This window comes from Passer montanus, unplaced genomic scaffold, assembly GCF_014805655.1.
Source record: "Passer montanus isolate IOZ18808 unplaced genomic scaffold, ASM1480565v1 scaffold229, whole genome shotgun sequence".
In the NCBI taxonomy this organism is placed as follows: domain Eukaryota; kingdom Metazoa; phylum Chordata; class Aves; order Passeriformes; family Passeridae; genus Passer; species Passer montanus.
This window is the reverse complement of record NW_024366915.1, coordinates 59,988-81,137: the sequence shown is the minus strand read 5'-3', so window position 1 is coordinate 81,137 and position 21,150 is coordinate 59,988. Positions and strand designations below refer to the sequence as shown.

General features: G+C 38.9%; 1 protein-coding gene across 9 annotated transcripts in view; it reads left to right on the top strand.

Annotated features, from left to right (window-relative positions):
* Positions 1 to 21,150, top strand: part of LOC120502674 — a 50,090-nt gene that overhangs the window by 18,445 nt on the left and 10,495 nt on the right. For 5 of the 9 annotated variants that reach the window (XM_039710264.1, XM_039710262.1, XM_039710271.1 and 2 more), the window contains 2 exons: positions 18,136 to 18,269; positions 18,694 to 18,814. The gene's annotated coding sequence lies outside the window, so the exon portion shown is untranslated. The remainder of the gene's footprint in view (positions 1 to 18,135; positions 18,270 to 18,693; positions 18,815 to 21,150) is intronic. The other 4 variants (XM_039710265.1, XM_039710263.1, XM_039710266.1 and 1 more) reach the window with 2 other exon arrangements.

Below are 21,150 nucleotides of genomic sequence, written 5' to 3'. Positions count from 1 at the left end.
TTTGGTAGCCATGTGGGTTACAGGAGGAAGGCTCAGTGAAGGCAGTAGAATATTTTGTCATAAAAATTCCAGACCTCTTTTTGACTAAAACTGCTTTTCCCACTCATTAATTTTATTCTCATTAGCACATGGATTGTTCTTCATCTCATCGCTATCAAGCACCTTGAGGGCAAGGCAAAATTCTTCTGCAATTTTGATTCAGTTTTTCTAAATCAAACATTGGTGGGGGACAGGGAACTTAGAATACCGATTTTTAAGTGAGTGTTGAGAACCTGCTTTAGTTACTGGGATGTGTAAACTACCTCTTTTATTGCTTGCATCATACTCTAAAAATACCCACATTTAAGCTTAAACTTATGATTGTATCAATAGTGAAAACCTTGCAGCTGTGCCTGTCTGTTTCTGATTAATTTGTTTTAGACACAATCAAAACCTCTGGATTTTATTCAAGAATGAAAAAAAATAACTTCTGAAACACATGAAATATCTGAGGATATGGAACATTTCCTATCCAGACCCAGACAGCTTCATTAGGTCTCATCCTAGTGAATCCAGTTTTGTACTTTTATTTACTCTGGACAGTTAGAATGTATCCAGGTTTGGGTTTTTTTTTTGTTTGTTTGTTTGTTTGTTTGTTTTTTGTTTGTTTGGGTTTTTTTTGTTTTTGGGGGTTTTTTTGTGGTTTTTTTTTTTTTTTTTTTTTTTTTTTTTTTTTTTGTAGTTTGGTTTGGTTTGGTTTGGTTTGGTTTGGTTTGGTTTGGTTTGGTTTGGTTTGGTTTGGTTTGGTTTGGTTTAGTTTTTTTTGTCCAGTTTTTGGGTAAGGAGAAAATCCAGGTCCAACATGTATTTGCATGAGGAAAAGTCTTGCATATAAGTAGGATCATGTACCTGTATGAAAAACATCTTCATGGATTGATTGCAGCTCTCAAAATTAGTGAAGCAGAAGATATCTCTTGTAGGTAGAGTCTGTAAGTAGATGTCTGCAGTCTTTTTCCTTATGAATAATCACTGAGCAGCTGAGAAATTATTACAATATTATTATTATCAATCCCCTGCTGAATCCTGCAGACTTTTTAATATTCTGGCATTAGCCTTTTTTAGGTTTAAACAATAATTTTTACTCCTCTAACCCATGATATCAAGGAGCACGTCAGTGCTCTGCATTTTAAACATTTCAATAATGACTTTACCTCAATGGCTGGAAAAGCATTTTTAAAGTGAAGATAGGAAATCTAGTAGAGAGATTTTAGATTATTTTTAAAAGCTTAAACTTTGCAGGTGATATAACTCCATGACTATTTTAGCAGAATGTTAGCTGAAGTATTTCCATGCCTTCTTTCAGTATTTACTTACATGTTAACCAAGGATCGGAACTATTAAATTTTCAGTGTTAGATGTTCAAGTTGGACTCAATGGTCTTAAAAGACTTTTCCAATCTCATTTGATTCTATGACTCTGTTATACTCTGTTTTGGCTTTGAAAAAGCTAAACACATATGACTTAACATTATGCTTCCCACTTCCCTTTGCTAACAAGATTACTATCCACTGTAATATTTTGTAGATTATCAAAGGACAGTAATTAATTTTAGCCATGGGTGAGCTCAGTGTATTAAACACCATGAAACAATGAAAATATGAAAAAATGAAAATGAAACTAGAAAATAGATGTCCAGTTTTAAAATAATTAGCTTTACAACAGCAACCTTTACCCTTGCAGGAAAACTTATATTTTTTTTCTACACTGATAAATTTTAATGTTTTCCCCAAGGAGCTTTTTAAAATAGAAATATTTTTTTTCCTCCTCTTTGGGTACACATAGGATAATTTGCATTTATATTATCAAACTAAAATACAATAAAAAGTCAACAAACTATTTCTGATCAAAAGCAGACTTGCAATGTGCATGAGTCAGATAAATCTATAGCAAAAAAAGAAGATCCTAGTATTTTTGTAGATTCTCTGGCAATGGAGAAAATTAAAGTAAAAATAGTTCTGTCCCATTCAAGAGAACCTATTAAGCTGACCTGTTTTCACTAAAATTATTAAAGAGAACCTACCCCATAAACTACCCATCAATGCTTCCAATTTCACGTTACCTGAGTATTTGCCATCCATGAAATAGGAAGCTTTATTTTAGAAACAGCAGCATGAGGTATTGCTGGAGCAAATCCTAATTTGTGAGGTGGAATGTTACAAACTTCCACCCTCGAGATTAAAGATGTGCCTAGTCCCAGCATGCTCAATCCAGTGAGGGAAAAGGGAAGAAAGACTACAAAGGGAAGGATCTACATCTATCAGGTTTTAGACCTTTTCTTAGGAGGGCAAAATAAGAAGCTGCAATCCCACTCAGAGCTAGCAGAGACAGTGAACTTCCCCCAGGGCATTTCAGAGATGGACTCAGGTGCTGTTGTTTCCTGATCCTGCACATGGGACAGTTGACTCAGTCCATAGACAACTGATGGGGACAGGGTTAAAGGACAGGGTAGTCACAGCACGAAATCCTCCTGCAGGATGGGTTTAGGGTCTGTGAGTCTCCTCTGAAAGCACAAAGTGGTTCACCCACCTGGCATGCAGGTGTGAAAATTCAATATGTTGTTAAGCATTCAGGCTTTTAAAATTATTTTTACTGCCTTGGAATTTGTGTTTCTTAGATTCTGTTTATTGAATTTTCAGATTTCATGAGTCAGGAGGGAGGGAGAGAGGAAGTTCGGGAAAAGGAGGGAGGGGAGGGAAGAGTAAGGTAGTGGTGAGAGAGAGGGGAAAAGGAGGATGGGTAGGAAAGGGGAGAGGGAAGAAAAGGGACTGTAAAACAGAGGAAATCAGTATAAAGTACAAAATCACCAGCTTTGAGCAGCTTATTATTGATGTCCTGATAGCATTATTGTTTTGTCAGAACTGGTGTTATGACAGAGCTGCTGTAGCAGCAGCAGTGATTTAGAGAAAACTGTGGCCAAGCCAATACTGTTGTTCTACTAATTCATTTTACAGCTACCCTCTAAATTACTCCTACTTTACTGGTAGAGTAGGCACTGAGGTTTAACTAAGCACACAGGACATAAGTGAAAACATTTTGTAGTGTAAGATGTGCATTAGATGAAGATAAGAAATAACTGTCAACTCAAAGCTCATTGATTATTTTGAGCAAAAAGAGACCTGATGTTGCCAATCTCTTGCAAAAATGGATTTTGAGTGTTGTTTGCTGCAATGTTTTAGTAAACCTGCAACCCTTTTTTGATTCTAAATAATAATTTTAATAATAATAATTCTAAATACTTATTGCCTTATCAGCCAGTTCTGCAGTCAGTGGCAAACCTGGAACATAGAAAGTTCTCTTCCTTAAAGCACTCAGATAATATGCATGCTGTGGAGAAATGCTACATGTAAGCACCTTATTTAGTGGGTTGCTGTCCTCTTCTTTGACCAGAAAACCAGTTTTGAGTAAAAAAAGCAGACAGGTTTCAATGCATAAGCAGTTTCTGCACTCTGAAAGAGTCCAAAGCACAAGCAAGCTGGAAGAGCCTTATGGACTGGAAGTTTAAAATTCAATTATTTCAAGGGTCAATAAACACATAATGGCCTTACCCAAGCATTGTTTGGAATGCCTGGCTCAGAAGTGCTGTCAGAGGAGTCAGAATGAAATGCTTTGTTGTGATTCAAAGTGGACTCAATATGCTGACAACATCTTATTAAGGTGAGGCAGTTCACAGGGAACAGAGAGATTCTCAGGAAACGCAATTTTCTGATACAGCAGGTCCTGTGAAGTTTCCTTAGTCAGTCCTGACAAGAAGGATGTGATGACAGTTTGCACTCTTTTTTTCTGCTGAACTCCTCTCTGTGTCCCTTATTCCTGTGAGCATCAAGGTGTCACGCTGACTATGAGTCTGCAAAACACACTTCATTTCAGAAAGGGTCCTATAATAGTTATCTGTAGCTTCTACCTGTGATTTTAAACAGAAGATGAGAGTAAAATAGAAGTTTAAAATTATTTCATATCTGTAAGTTCTGTTTTCACTGAAGTTCCTCTTTTTCAGGACTATTTAAGCACTTGGAGGGAAGGACAGATTTTGAATGCCTGAGATGAGAAGCCTCTTTGAAAACACATCCTTCTGGATCACAGTAGTGGTCCTGAAAAAAGTGCATATTCAGAGCTGTGAAGCTGCCAGCAGACAGGTGCTGCTCTCTTCTGTGCTGTTCAGAAGGTTCACCCTTCTGAAATTGCTTACCTGCCTCCACTGACTGCCCAGAGAGCTGAATTTCCATTGCTTGGGCTGCCTGCCAGATTGACTGGTTTTAGAAGCAGCCATTTCATGACCAAATCTATTTGTCCTGAAAAATTTACTCTACTTATTACTGTCACCCTATGATGAGTTGGAAACACCTCTTTACACAGAGTCTCTCTTGATGCCAAGCCTTCTGCTTCAGCTGTGTTTCCCTTTAAGCTGTTTGCATTGATGTGTGGAAGAGAATACTTACATTTTTCTGCTTTCCTAAATTGCTATTACTAAACCCCCTGGGGTTTGTATGAAATCTGACCTCTTCTGCAGGGTTACTAGTATTCTAAGAGATTGAGACCATATTCTAGTAACTGCCAGTGGAAACACAGAGAGTTAGAAGCACTTTTTTTTTGTTGTGCTCCATCTATTTGGACTCAAGGACTGAGCAAGGAACAAATGAGAAGAAAATACGTACTAATACATAAGTCATAGCTTAAAAGTTTTATTGCCAATAAAAAACCACTTAGACAAATAACCAGTTTAGGTGTTCTCAATGACTCTGAGTTGGTAATGGAGTAGAAAACTGCATTGCTTCAGGACCTGCTTGGCTTCCATTAGGTAACTGTTAGGTCGTCCTGTTCAAGTCCAACACAGCAGTGTATTCAGGATATTTTTCTGATGTATATTCCTAGTATGCAGTAATGTTAATTTTTAAATTAACTTAAAACTTAATGGAGGTTTCACATGACTGGCACATACCAATGGCATGTGGGGTATCATGTACCCGTAGTCATATTTGAGTCTCTGTTGCTCAGTTATTGCTGCTGTTAAATCTGAACATCAGAGTTTTGTGACTATGGTTTCACAAGCAGAACCAACTTTTCTGGGGGTGTGTACAGACATTTATTGATGTGTATTACTTCCTGCTTCTGCTTCCAACAATAGTTAAGTTTAGAGCTCCCAATTATGAAATGAAGGGGCACATCAAAGCAGGTAGTAGGTATTTCAAGTTAAGGAAGAATTGTTGCCTTTTACTGAAGTATATAGTTTTTGTGGAGAATTCATCCTCTCACAGCAGACTTTGTAAGAAAAACATGCTCCCTGAACCTACAGATTTTATTAAAAAGACATTGAATCTTATTCCCACAGGTTACGTGCCCAGCACACAATATATTGTTTTAAACCAAGACTTTGCTTTAAAGCGAATATATATTCACTTGTATACTCACACAGCAAAGCTGTGTCAGAGTGAGCATTGCTTGCCAAAAAACAAAGTGCACAGGCTGAATGCTGAGTGAAATTCAATAGAGTTTCTCTGTTGGAGGTGAGGAGAATGGGAACTTTTGTAGTTGATACCTTGACCTTGTGATTAAGGTGAATTGTGCCATTTTCTCACCATTCTGCTGGTGAGGAACAGCCAGTGGTCTGCCCCAGGTCAGAAGTGGCTGTAGGCTTAGCTGCAGGGGAAGAGGAAAAACAGACACAACCCAAGCCTCCAGAGATTCTCCTGTGAAATCATGGGGAGATCCAGGTGGGTTAGCTTCCTGTACAGTGAGAGAATTTTGGAAAAAATGGTTATTTCTAATGGCATATTAGGTGAGGAAATGCAGGGTTACTCCTTGATTTCTGAAATAGGACATACTGAAATAGTTATCTAACAGCTTCACTAACTCCACCTTTTCATGGCCAATAGGACCAAACCCTAAACTACAGCAAACCAGCCTGCCAACCTCAGAGTCTCTGGACATTGTTATTTCACGTAAGTGAGAAGTCCTGAGGGAAAACTGTTGTCACCATTTTTTTTGAGAGATGGTCATGCTTGGATGGTAGCCTGTACATCTATTTAAAGGCTGGAATAGAAAAGACTTCAGAAGATCCATGAGTGAATTACTTGTCCTGAAAAAAATCCCATGGTAATAAATCTATATACAGCAAAACCTTTGCTCTAACTATAATTTGAAAAATGACCAAACCAATTTCAGAGCAGATTTTATTTTACAATTTTGTTTAAAATATTGTTCAAGCTACATTAGGATATGTTTAATGTGAGTAGAAGTGTTGGGGCCTACCTACTGAAATGTCAGTTCCTGAACATTATTTCTTTTCTTTTCAAGCCTGTTGCTAGAAGTTATTTGAGATTTGAATTTTTTTCTTCTTGTGGCTAGAAACCTGAACAAATGACAGGAAATATGCAAGTGAGATTACTTCCTGATCTATTGGTAGAAGATCACTGGGTCTACTCTCACATGAGATTTATCAGACAAACAGCTTTGCAATAGGCAGATGGAATGGAAGATTTTTCACACTGGTTCCTTCTTTTCTTTGGGAGATCCTGTCTGCACTCTAAAATACCTATATCTATGTACAGCGTTGCAACAAAATATATGAGTACATATCTATCTATCTATCTATCTATCTATCTATCTATCTATCTATCTATCTATCTATCTCAGGGAATTTAGGATTGCTGTGATGGGAGTGTTTAGAAGATTGACAAATCAGACCACTTTTAAGCTTTATTGAATTAATTAATTAACAATGCCCTTATTGTTGGTGGCCAGTTCTCACACCACGTTAATCACCGCTTGTTATACACTCAACCATGAATTAAACACTTGTATTCTAAATTAGCTGTAGCTTTTACAGCTGATGTCAAACAGGAAGCCCAGAGGGCTGGAGTCCCACATTGGTGCTTGCCCTGAAATCAAGGTGAGCAGGGGTGAGAGAGCTTCAGAGATAAAAATCAGAGCTAAGCTCAATTTAATTTCCTTCTTCTCAGGGTTCTCCCTCCTCATGCCTGTATTTGTGGTGTTGTCCTCCCTGTCCACGGGGGGAGGGTTTCTTTTCTGCTCACTCTTCCAGTTATTTGGATTTTTAATTCACACTCATCCTTGTGTAAATATACCCACTATTCCCTTTTGGAATGACCACACCACTCACATCCTTATCCAAAACTGTGCTTGGCTTCCAGGATTACAGAAACCTTGCATCCTGTTGTTATTCCACTTTGCACACCTATATCCAAGTTGAAGCCAAAATGACATTTCTTTTATGCAGATTGGTATTTTTGTGATTTGTAGGTGAGCCTCTGCTCTGGCTGGGGTGCTGACACACCTATGAATATCCACCTCTTCCTCACAGAGCTGGAGAAGTGCAGAGAGGGCAGAAGGTTTTCTTCAGAATCCAGAGGTTCATTCCTGAGTAATTTAAGGAGAGGGAGCAGTTGGGAAATTATCTTTTGCAGCTTGGAGGAACAACAATTACTCTAGTGAAACCCTTGGGAGGGTTTTGTAACTCTTTAGCTGGATGACTGTCTTGAGGAAAAGTGAAAAGTATTAGTTTATTAAGCTGCATTAAATTGCTATTTCCATTTTTATGTATACAATTAATCAAATTTGATGAATTAATCATCTGCAAGTACATCTTAAAATTGATATTTCAACACAGCCTGTTTAAATTTGTTCAAGAACTTGTTCAAGAGTACCTCTGTTATATCTCCAAGTTTTTTCTCCCATTTTTATGTCTGACCATCAGACTGAAAATTATTTTCATGGCCTGGCAAAGTGTAAGTCAATACATGCCAACTGATCTGCTCCTTTAGCAAACAATTTCTACTACATTATACATGACCAGCAGTGTGTTTAATGAAGTGCTTATGACAATAAGTGCAGTGTCAGCTCATGTTTTATGTAATAGAGGATTAAATATTTGCATGAGCTGAGCATAAATTTTCTGGAGCCAAAGATTATTTTATGTATTGCATTTATAGGGATATTTCTGTAAAAGGAAAAGCCAGCCAGTGCAATGAAAGTATAACCCAAAATACGTGCAGAACACTGAGATCTGCAATAAGGGATGACCCTTTGTGTCCTCTGCTATTTCCTAAAGATGGCAACATTTTGAATGGGAGAATCAAGTCAATGAGTTAATTAGTTCACCATCTATTTCTGCCTTCTGCAACCAAAAATATTCACGACGACTGAAAGGCGAGATGGGAGTTGCACTGTAGAGATTGACAGGTTTTCTTGGTGTGTTTGTGGGCTATAAATATGCTTGCACTACTTCAACTTCTCACCAGGGAATAAAGTTTCATCATTTTGTTCAAGTCAATGAACACTGCACAAAGTGATGACTACATACTATGACATGGTGACTTATTTGTGTTTCCCTCAGCAGTATTTTTTGTCACTCTGGTATTTCAGGATCATGTTTACTTGAAGTTGAAACTGCCATAAGACATAGAAGGTTCTGCAGTGTCGTCTCCCCACTCCAAATGATCTCCATGGTACAAGAAAAGGACACCAGACTGTCATTCTGAATTGGCCATTTGTCTGTTATGACTTAATAGTAATCAAGAGATTGGGTGTTGTTGAGAAGCCTTTCCTGCATTTATTTTGCAAATCCAACGAGAAATGACCGTTTGGGGGTCTGTGTGTCAGAGAGGACATGGCCAGTCTGGAAAAACCTAATTTTAAGTCCCAGCAATAATTGGGATAACAGTTTCTGTGGTAGGTCTGCCATTGCCTGACTTTTTGATTAATGTTTCTCATAATTTCTCTGACCCATGCTCCCTGTCACCACCAGTGTACCTGACAGGATGCTGATCTGCAGCCCCTGAAAGTCCAGTCAGAGAAAAATCACAAGCAGTTCCCTACAAGGATGATGTGGCATAAATCAAAAAATAGGAGAAGATGAGGCAAAGTCAGGTTGTCTTTGAGAACACACAACTTCCTTGGCTGCGTGAGGACTCAGTCTGATCTTGTAATTTGTACAGGTGAAGTTTCAGCCTTCACTGGGAAAAGAGGGAGAGATCAATGTGATTGCCAGCATTTAATTAATGAGTTGTGAGAAACATTCATTGACTGCTCTGTATTGATTTGCAGAAACACACAACACACTCCATGATGGCATGTCTCTGGTGCTTGTGCCATCCACTGGCTGTAGTAAGATTCATGTGAAGAAGACTTATTTTCCATTTTTCAGAGTCCTGAGCAGGACTGAGTGATGTTTTCCCTCAGCCCTCGGTGAGGGAAGCTGAAGCCAGAGCTCAGGGAGGGAGGTAGCGCCCTCTTCAGTGTTACAGGATGGTTTTAATGCACAATTCACTGTCTCCATCTGAAGTCTATTATATCATCATCAGATAATAATTTTTTTCTGGGCTAGAGAGAAGAGCTGGGTATGTTAACAGCTTTCACATTCCCTGAGCATTACTTATCGAGCTTGCTGAGGAATTTAGAAACTTAATTAGTCCTTACTGGAAATAAGGTGGAAATTTCAACTGACTTTGTGGAAAATCAGAAATTTAATTAATATTTACACTGGGTCAGCTGTAGGATCTATCTTTCATGAAACCAGCACCTAAGGACATGAAACCCTGCAGCCAGTCTGAGCCACTGGTCCTTTTCATAGGAACTAGGGCTGTGGTTCCCACTGCTCCAGATTTTCTGAGCACCCTGATACACTGGGAAACTTTCACTTACATTGCTCCTCTGCCACATCAAACATCCATGGGTCTGGTAAGTCAAAAGTGACAATAACAAGTAAAACAGTGATGTCCCATACAGTACTTGCAACCTGTATCCCCATTCCCCATAAAGACTTTTAATTTGTAAATGAAACTCTACAGGAAACATTGGGTAGGGAAAACATCCCTGTGTTACCACCACTGTTTTTAGCACAAATCCTAAGCACAGCCCCATATTAGTTACTGAGAAGAAAATTCACTCCATCCTAGCAAAAACCAACACTGTAATTATTTGAAAGTATGTAAGACAGTGTATTTCCATTTGGTTTTGACTACTGAATTACCTGCAAAGCATCTTTACTGATGCTGTGCTTTTTTCCCCATATATGAAAGGATGCTGGTACTCCCTGTGAGAGTCTGCCCTTGTTCCTCAGACTGGCTGCCCTCTGTCCATGTTAGTCTCTGGTCTGGCTTGTGCATCCATTAATGCAGGTGTTATACATGTGTACTCACTGGGAATGCATCCTGAGCTTCACCACCCATTGCTCCTGGGACATAAAGCTGTGATAACCAAGCCTGTCGTTGGCACCACCTAACAATTACCTTTTCCACTTTCCATTTGCACACACATCTCTCTCTTAGCTCTTTTGTCAGTTGTTAAAATTTTCAGGCATTTTCACATTTGGGAAAAGAAAACTTTCAGAGCCTGACCTCTGTCTTTGTAGATTTTGACTCTGTAGAATGACTTTGCTGCCTTGACTGCAGTGCTTTGTTCTGAAAAATCTTACTTTGCGTCCCTTTTGCATTTTGTTGCGTGCAAATTTTTGACTACATTGTGTTCCTTAACATGATTTGATCCCTTAACAAGTGCATTCTACTGCTTAAGAAATGGTCTTGTGTAGTTGCTTGTGGGCTCAATGTGAATTATTGAAGGTCCAAGTTGCATCTCAGGTGAGACCTTCCTTACTGTGAATAAACATGGGAGTTTATTGGCTCAAATCAAGTGCTCAGAACAAAAAACCCCATTGTGATGCTGCTGACTCTTTCAATAGTTTTGGCAGTAGCAGAGTTTAGCATGTGTCTGCTAATAAAGTTTGTGGGGTGTACAGGTCAGGGCTTAGAAACAGCTCCTCAAGACATTCCAGAAGAAAGGCTCCAGTTACTGGTTTGTCATAGTGTCCTCAGAATAATTTACTTGGTTTTTTGCTTTCAGTTTGATAACCTTCCCCAGGTTTTATCTGACCTGGTTTCAGCTACTCTAAAACAGTTCAATTTTACTGGCTGATTTTTTTTAACTTTAATATCTTTCATGCTTTCTTGAAACTGTATTAGTAACTGTATTAGCCAAACAAAAACCAACAAAAGCAAACAAACAGAAAGAAACACCAACATGCCCCCACGCCCCGCCCCCCCCGCCAAATCAAACCAAAATGAAAAAGCCAAAAAAGAAACACCAAAAAAACCAAACAGCACCACCCCTTTCCCTCCACCAAAACCTACCAAAAAGATTAGGAGAAAAGCTCATTACTAAAAACCAATTTGTAAGAATCACATTTGAATCTGTTTTTTTTTTCCTCTCTCTTTTATCTGCTTTGGTTATCTCTTAATATCTTGATATGATTGCAGCTTTTCCCCCTGACTTCACCAACATTTCTTGACTTCAGCAGAGGTGACCTCTGACTTCTCCAGCTTTTCTTTACTGAAAAGGCTTCCTAATTTTGACCGACACTGCATGTTACTGAATATGGCTGAAATGCCTGCTGTTGCTACATGAATGCTTTTTAACTCACTCTTAGTACTTGCAAACACTCAGATGGTTCTTGGCAAATTTTTTTGTACAGAATTTGCAGTAGGTTGATCTCTTTTCTGCAGGCTGATCACTGAGGCTGCATCTTTACAAGCCAGTGTCTCCTGGCCAATTTGCTAAATGTAATGCTCTGAGGTCAAGGTCAGTTTAATAACTTACATTTCTTTTGCGGCCTCACAGGAAAACTTTTTCAGCTCTGTGACCATTAGTTTGTAGGGTGGGACAGTCCTTTATGTCCCTTGGTTTTGACAGAATGATTTTGGTGAAGCTGCATCAATGAGTAATTGTCTATAAAGGAACAGCCCTTTGAAAAGTGTGGTGGGGATAAAATGTTAAAATTTATTAAAAGATATCCCTGTTCCTCTCTCCAGTCACTTTGTTCAATCATACCCTTGCTCTGTGCTGGTGTAAACCTGAAAATATCTGAAAACAAGTCCAAGGATCAGCTACAAAGATCACTGAAAGTAATGGAAAAAGCTCTAATGATTTAAAATGTACAACCTTTGGAATATGCACTGCAATTTTATTCAGGTTTGAATGGAGCTGAGCATGAGGAATCAATGATGGCCTCAGTTCCTTGATGCACTGCCACAGGGCACACAAGTAATTGGTAGCTGATGCTAGTGGTGTAAATGCTTCAGTTCAAGTAATATAAGAGAAATTATTATGGGGAGAGATTTTTTAAGTTCACAGTGAAATTTGTAAATGTCTTTGTTTGATGAGGATTATTTTTCTTAGGCAACGTGAAGTGCAAACATAAAAACTGGAGAGCAGTGGTAAGACTGGCATGCTGAATGATCAAAATCTTCACTTCGAACAGCTTGAACTTCTTATTGCACTTACATCTTATTGACTCAGTAACCTTTTAATATTTTCCTTGATATTTGATTTAGTGATAAATAATCACTCTTAAAGAGCTACTTGGAGTTAACAGCCTGATTTCAATGATATTGTTTATCTTTATGCCTTTCTCTTCCAAGGTTTTTTGGCACTTATAAGCAAGGTAGCTAGAGATTTAGGGTTTATTGATAAAGCAAATTCAGGCAAGATGATAGTCTGTATTTAACCAAGATAGTGATAAGAGTCCACTGTGGAAGAAATTTTTTCCTTCATTCTGATATCTTTTTGATGGCCTCTAACTGGATGACAAAAAGAAAATAGTCACATGTTCTGTGAGGAGCAAGAAGGACAGACCAACTTAGCAATAAAGGTTTTAACTCACAGGAAAAAGTTAAATCCATTTTGTGTGGGCCATAAAAGATTACCTAAAGTACATATATTGATAAAGAGGGAAAGCAAGTGTCAATTTGTTCTGACTGCATAGTTCCAGATCCCTCAGAATGCCTGACAAATTTAACAGACAGCAGGCACTGCAAATTCACTAGGATTTTAAATTTTGTTTGAAATAAAGAAAGTTCCCCTCTTCTGGGATGTCTCCAGAGGATTTTTTGTACGTTTGTCATAAGTAAACATGGAACGATCCTTAACAAAGTGCAATAGAAATTGCTGCCTTTTCCATGGTCCTCTAAAAGGCATTTCTAAAGATCACTCAAACTGCAGCAGCAACTGTCTCTGCTGAGATGAGACACCCATTCCTCCAGGGCTGGAACTGCCCAAGACAATGGAGCAGATCCTTCTCTTGCTGTGATCATTTATGATTTTTGTTGTAATGATGTTTAGGAGCCATGCAGAACAACTGATCTTCCTCCAGTCATGCTTGCTTCTCTGTTTTTTTCTCATGTTCTACTTCTCATGCTCCTTCATTACTTTTCTCACAGTTTGTCAGCTGCTGATCTAGAGACCTTCCCAGGGCATCCTTGCTCTAGGATTTATGATTTGTTTTGCAAAAGTGCTCCTCTCTCTTTACACTTGACCTGACCAGGTTTTGTGTGCATCAGGAAGAAGTCTTTGTCAGATGTGACTCAGAGCATGCAACTCCAGGACAGTTTTAAAAAAGGCTTTAAACAATGCATCTGAAGAGCTTTTCTGCATATTATTAACAATATCTTTGTGTCTCAGTCTCCAGGCATCCCTGAGTCCAGTGATGATGTGCTGCAGACATGCATTGCAGGAATGCTGCGAGAGGAGGTCTGACAGCCTGGACACACTGAACACAGATCATAGTTGGATGGGGAGCTGAGACAGAGAATTCAACCAGTTCCATTTACATCAGGAATTAGTTGCTGCAAGACCAAGATTTCATTTTAATATCTTTCCCCTTTTTGCAATTTCATTTCTGCACTTGTTAGGACTAAAAGGGGTTAAAAAATAGTCTCTTTTTCAATTCTTCAATGGGACATTTATCATCTTGCCACTGTCACAGCTGAGTAAGACCATGTATACTGGTTTCAGAATTTAGTGAAAGGCATTTAATTCCTCTGTTTTGCAAGATATTAATCCTCTCCTGGGCCTATATTAGAGACAGTCCTTAAGATTGTGGGGTTCTGGCTTGTGTGAACACTTGTTTTTCCCTGGGCTTAAAGCTAACATGTAAAACTGGCTGTAAATTCCAAACATAAAGGTCTTCTTTTGTTTATTGTTTCTTATGAGACTTTTATGCAGGATGGGTAATTGAGAGGGATCCAGCTTTTCTTTTGAAGCTCTCTGTCAGTGGAAGCATCCCATACATATAAAAACCTGTTTACTTTTAATTGTTCTTTTGAGTTTCACCGAGGACTTGACTGTTGCCATGGAAACTTCTGAGCTTGCAGAGATTAAGCAGTCCCTGTCCAGAAGCCATTTGTCAAATAGTAGCCGTAGTTTACTTTTTTAAAACAAATGATAAATAATTCAAAGGTGACAAACATAGCCTGCAGCTAGTGATCCATGTAAGGTTAACTGAGGATGTAGGAGAAAGGAGTTTCTTCATCTTTTTGTGGTAATTCCCCAGTTTTTCTCCTTCTTTCTTCAGATTATTCTGATTTCATGAATGGAGCATGTAGATATCATAACTGACTCCTCCTGCAGTGATATATTCTATTTTGAGCTTTCATTCAAGATAATTTCTGTTTTGCTCTGTCTAGTGTTCTCTGGCTACCAGGATATAAAACGTCACAGAAAGAGCCAAAGTTTCAGGTAGCTGTGCTCCGCTAATATGTCTCTGTTTCCAAAATGCTAGTTTAGGTGAAAAATCCTGGATGCTTTCCTGAAATTTGGGCTTCATCAATCATAAGCCACGTCTGGGATCTTGCCAGACTGGGCTAGAAGCTGCTGAGCACAGAGCAATTCAGAATGCAGCCATGATGTCTGAACACCTCTTTGATTCACAAGCCAAAAAGTCTCTTCCCTGAGGAGCTCCACAGCTTCTTGGACAGGCCAGGCAGCAGGAGGGATGGAGAGGCAGGTCATTTTGTCAGGAGTCAGTCCTTACTAGTTTATCCACAGATACTTACAACACTGATGCCTCTGTTTGAAAACAAAACCCTTGTAATGCAGTACTGAAAGTCCTAGCTTTGACCTGGGCTACATGCAAAATTTTGTTCTTTAAAATATGCTCACTTGACTGGTTGTCACATGGTTCTTAGTGGCCCTCAGACACTGATTGGTGAATTGTTTGGAAAAAAAACTGAGAAGACCTGCAGGTTGTCAACTCAGTATTAATAATGTATAATATACTAATAATGCAAAAACATAATTATATTTTTATTCTTGACTAAAGGAATGGGTTAGCTCAGAGCTCACAGAGCCATAGAGGAAGGATGCTCTTTCAAAGAACAGTAAACCAGATTTTTATGAGTCCTCAATCAAGAAAATAAAAAATGGAGAAGGTACAATTCCTCTTTTTTAAAGCTGTTAGTACCTAGTAGTGGTAATATGAAAGTAAAGACCACAGAAAACACTAAAGACAATTCTGAAGTACACAGTGCATTTGTCTGCAGAGTGGAAGTAAATCCAAGTGTGACATGTATCAAACATAAAGACTCAACAGGGAGAACGTAAACCCTGTCCTTAAGTTATGGACGTTTAATCAGCTATATCCATAAAAGACAAACTGAAATAGCAGAGCAAGGGGGGAAAGTCTATTTTCTAATAAACTGAAACAGTATAATCTGAAGAAAACAAAGTGTATACTTGTAGTATATAATTTATACTTATTTTAAAAAAATGTTTCAGTTGAGCCTGTTCATAACACTCAGAATTCAGTGAATAAGTCCATTAAAACTAAAGTCATAAATTCAAGATTTGAAGGAGAAGTAGAGTAAACCCATTTAGAAATGCTTAGTAGATTAAGGAATTGTATAAAGGTAGCTTATTTATGGGTGCAACAAAATCTTTTGGCATCATACTTATTTTTCCTGATGCAATTACCCATTGTCAGTTGATTCTGTGCAATCATTGTTTTGGATTGTTAAATTCACCATAGCTCTAAGTTGTGGCTGTGAGGTTTAAGATCTGGGCAAAAAAGAACACTTGAATATCTGGGGGCATGTATTCAGACAGCAAGGTAATAATCAAAGTTTGCGTTTGAAAATGAGTATTTTACAATCTACTGAACTAAATATGGACAGTGTAGTTTTATTGCACTAAAGAGAAAGTAGGAAATCACATTCTCCCTCCATTCTAGCTACTTTGAGTTCTGTGTTATCAATGAGTGTCATTGGTTTCATTTGGATAAGGAAACTGAACTTAGGAAAAAGAAGTGTAACAACACGTGCATCATCATTGCCCTAATAAAACCAGTAGATACGAAGATGTTCTCAGGTCTGGGTACTGACTGAGAAGTCAAAAACCAGCAGTGATAGGGCTTCAGGTTAGAGACAGTTGTGAGCTAGATCTATCTAGAACTGACCCAAAAAACCAGAAAAACCTGGATGAGGTGTGACTTCCAATTTGCTTAGTGGAAAAAAGACTCTTAAATGATGAAATCAGCATAAAACAGAGAGCAATTTCCATCTCAGTTTCCCACTCTGTCTTTGGAAGAGTCTCAAATTCAGGAGAGGGAGCTGCAGTGAACCTTGAGCAGTTCACAGTAGTTCAAGGGGGATGGATTTCCCTTCTTTAATGAAGCCTGACTGTATGTTTGTGGTTTCCTGACAATGTTTTGCTTTATTTATGTGACCAGCAGGTTCCCAGAGTGGTGACTCCTTTTTCTTTTATGTGACTACCATGTTTTGCAGCATGGTGCTTTTGTCCTGGTTGGGCTGTGCTGCTACCTGAGAGAAGGAAAACACACGTTCCCCTTGTAAAGGGTCCTGCTTTGTCCTGCCTCCAGAAAGTGGCAGACCCCACACTGAAAACATGCAGATTGTACATAAACCTTCTGTTTCACGTGGAAAGGAAAGTTGAAGCATTCAGGAAGCAAAAAGCTACTGCCTAGGAAAACTTCAGAGCAGAGTTGAAACAGACATAGTGGGCCCAGAGGCAGCAAGATCTTCCCCTTCTTAGCTGTATATTATCTGTCTGGAAAGAACTTAATCATACACTTTCACGGAAAACATTTTTAAAGTATGAAATTTGACAGAACATACCCCACCTACCCTGTGCTCCAGCTGGGCCATAGAAATCAGAGATGCTGGCTGTGGCTGGGTTCTATTTCTGATTAGAACCAATTCAGTGCTGTAAGTCTGGTCATGTTCAATATGGTGTTTCATGAACACTGAGATTTATTGATTGCTGTGACAGAATATGCATCAGAAGTTGGCATGGCACTGGTATCAGAAAGGTAAGTCAATGGTACTACCAGAGAATGGAGCTTATTCCACAGGCCTCTTTATGGGGGAGGAGATGGGCACAGCCGTTCAACAGCCCCAGAACAGAAAGGTGGAGTCACCTCTGACCTCCTTTCCCTCTTAAGTCACATGTCTATTGTTTACTTTGAGAGTGGGAAAAAGTCTAACTGATGTAATTTTATGACCAAGTGAAATTTGAGGTACTTTATTCATACTTGTCATGCATATGCAGTTTTTATTTTGTTGGCATATGAGGGAGTGTTAAAAGCAATATTTTTGAGTTAATGAAGCAAAGTTCAACTTTTGGTCACTGTTTGGACCCTTCCTTTTCTTAGCTCCACTGGCTGCATTGTTTCAAACAGAGCATGACCACAGCACATCTGTGCCACTCCATCCTTTGTTTCCTGCCTCTCTCAGAGCAGCATACCAAGACCCCTCAGTGTCCCTGCTCCTGGGGCTTCAGACTTCTCATTTCTGGTGAATTATTGCCCACACAGACATCTACCCTTGCAGCACTTTGTGTTTCAGTATTTCTTTCAGTATTCTCAACAACATTCCTGTTGTGAATTTCAGCACAAAGGACCAGAGTCTTTAGGCTTGGCAAAAAAATCCTGCCTTACTTGCTGAAGGGTTGTTTTCTTAGATTTCCCCTGTTCGTTTCTGAGCTCATAAGATTCACTTGCCTGTTGCCTTTAGAAACCACTGGGATCTCCTTGTATTATGTATCAATGCCCTCACTGGAACTCAGTGTACCAGGTTGTCTTCAGAAGAATGTCATCAGAAGTACGTACAGTCATGCCAGACACAGTACTTAATACCTTTTTCTGTATGTTGAGTAAGCAAAGCATGGCCTGGGGACTGTAACTTACGTGGGTTGTAAGGGCATGAAAACTGTTTTAACATCAAGTCTGCAGTTTGCTCCTTCATTTGCAAACCAGTTGCACAGTGTTTAAGCCATTCCTCTGCTTCTTAATTTTAGGCACCGAGATATGATCATCCACACATGAAGATCTTGGAACCCCAATAGCTGCGGTGTTGGGAGTCCAACACGTTGGAGAACAGGTACTTAGCAAAATTCCTCCCAGCTCCAGCTTCTGCATAAAGACTCTTCAGGTACTTGATTCAATGTGTTCTCTAAAATCCTTCATCCTTTATCTTTTCATCCCTCCATCAGTCTGACTTTTGCTATGTTGCCCTCCTTTGTGCAATACCATTTTGCTGTAGTGTAGGGCCTCCATGGGAACCATCTAGAACTCCTGTGAATTTTTGCTCTTTTTGGTCATTTTTTCAAAGGTGAAAAAATGACCAAAAGTGTTATCTTTTTGTCTTCTGTGCCTTTGTTATCTTTGTGTCTTCTGTGCCTCCTTCTGTTCAATTCTGCTATTCTATTTCTTTAGGATGTTTTGGTAAAACTGATATGAAATATGTGAAATCTTGTAATTCTGAGTTAGATGTCTTTGGTTTTGATGTTGTTGTTATGTTCTTTTTTTTTTTCTTTTCTTCTTCTTTTTTTTTTCTCTTCTTTTTTTCCTCAAAGGAAAGCTCTGAATAACTGAAGGAAAAAGCTTGTTCTAGAAATGGAGGAACTGCGGAATTTTGGAAGCTTTCAAAATTAATGACTGATCATATGCCTTAGAACATTTCCTTTTCCAGACAGTGTAAGTTTTTTGTGACAAGCATGAGAGAATTGTGAGAAAAAGTACTGCTATGCCTGTAAAGCATTTTTGGATGCAGATATGTGTCTTTTGCTACAGCGTTATATAAGTTACTTTAAAAGCGAAGTTGAAACTGGTCATGTTGTACCTGACGACACTTTTGCTTCACATTCTGTTGAGGTTTGACAAAATTCCTGGTAATCTATAATAAGCTCAGTTCTATTGTTATGTCTGAGTAAAGTTGCATACAAATAGATTGATTAAAGGCATAATGAAAAAACCCAATCACACAACAAATTCATCTACAATTCACAGGCTGGGATTTTTTGTGTTTCATCCAAACCTCTAATTTAAGTTTTTTAATGACCTATACCAATACTTGCAGCAGCACATGGTAGGTCAAGATGTGCTGAGCAGCAGCTGTGAGAATAAAAAGATCTTTGCTCTTATCAGGGACATTGAGTGGGAGAGGAAAGCACTCAGGAAAAAGACAGCAATTTGCTCAAACTTGATTGCTGAGGTTCTGCCGCCCCCCCTCCCCCCTCCCCAATTATTCTTTTGAGTGGGACAATAAATGTGGACACGGATGCCCAGGTATGTTAAAGTAGAACCAAGCTAGAGCAAATAATTCTTGCAAATCTTCTGTAACAAAGAAAATAAGATCAAGTTCTTAATGAAATATCATCCAAATATTTTTCCTCCCAAAACGTTTTGAAAATACCTATCAGCTTTGATTGAGAAATTTATAATTATTAAGCATCATTCATTTCTCACTTAATAATTGTCATCTAATAATTTCCACCTAAATTCTAACGCAATTCTAAGCAGTGCCAACCTTTCCCCTCATAGTAGTAACCTCTGTGTTTGTTGTCTGAAAATGCTGGTTTTGCCCCAGAGCAGTTCTCTGTGTTTTAACATGCATGTGCACCAGCAGAACCCAGCACACTTGCACTTTTCTTTTATTAACCGTTCTGCAAGACTCTCAGCTGCTGCATGTTCCAAGGAGCAGCAGCAAGACTGGGACAGGACTACCCTGAAATGGTCCTAATTACTCCAAAATGGCTCAGCCAGGTAAGTCAGAGCTGGCAAAGTGCCATGTCAAGGGAATTAACTTTCTCTAATGGCTGAAGAGGCAGTGAGTAGGTCTGCTCGCTGTTCACTTCTCTGAACCTCCTGGTCAGAAACCCTGCATTATTCCAATTTTTAAAACTTACCTTTAGCATAGTACTTTCCTTTTGTGGTTGTAAGCCTTATTAGTTATCCATTAGCAGCCAGCACATTGGTACACAGAGTTGACCAAGTTGCTTGGCAGCAGAAGTTATAGCATATTGATTTTTAATGCCTTTGTGCTCCTTACTCAACTCTTGTTTTGGGGAGTTGCTTTTTCTTCCTCTTAAGCTGCTGGTGCTTAACAGTACCACTGGAGTTTGTCCTAAGGGCATGCTGGATTATTTCGGATCATCTCTTCAGTGACCCTCTGCTTCCTCCTAGCTACCCAGTGCCCTATGAAGTCTATTAATTGTCAAAGTAAGGAAAGGGATATAGGAAAAGAACACTAATTAGGTGTGAGCCACAGGGCATAAAAGATGACATTCTTCAGGACAGAGGCACTGCTCCTTTTACAGCTAAAATTGTTGTATTTCCATAGAAGCATAATGTCTTTTACCACACCTAAAGCTCATAACTCTCATAAGAAAAAAGATAACACAAAAGCCAAGAAATCAAAACAAATGTGATGGTGGACAGGTACCCTTTAGTAAGAAACAAGGAGAGGCAAAAATGGAAGATAAGAAGGAGATATCGCTAAGACCGCTTAAATTCTGGCTAGCTGAATTTGAACCCTTTGGAAGGCAAACATTAGTGTACCTCATCAGTGATATTCTGCCACCTTTTCTGAAGAAATGACTCTTCTGTGAAGGAAAATCAGATGTGGATGACAAAAGGGCCATGGAATACTGTATATGGAGTGGATGTTGCATTTGGAGCACTCAGATATGAGGTGTTGGTGTGGATTACCCCAACCATGAGTGTCCTCACAAACTGGTTCATAAGAGGTTTAGTAGTAAAGACACTTCCTAAGTAAAGATCTAGGAGCTGCTTACTAAAAGAAGAAATTTTAATTTGTTAGGTGAGAGTTAAATAACCAAACACAGAAACTGACACTTGGGTTAAGAAAAACTGGATTTCCTGAAGGAAGTGAAACTATTTCAGCACAGATAATTTCATGAATATAACGTAATGGCCAAGGTTGGTAAAGAAAGGTTTAGTCTGTCTTAGCCCTAGGTCTTCAGAAGGCCAGGTGGAACAAACCAGAATGTGCCATGAGAAACAGACTTTTA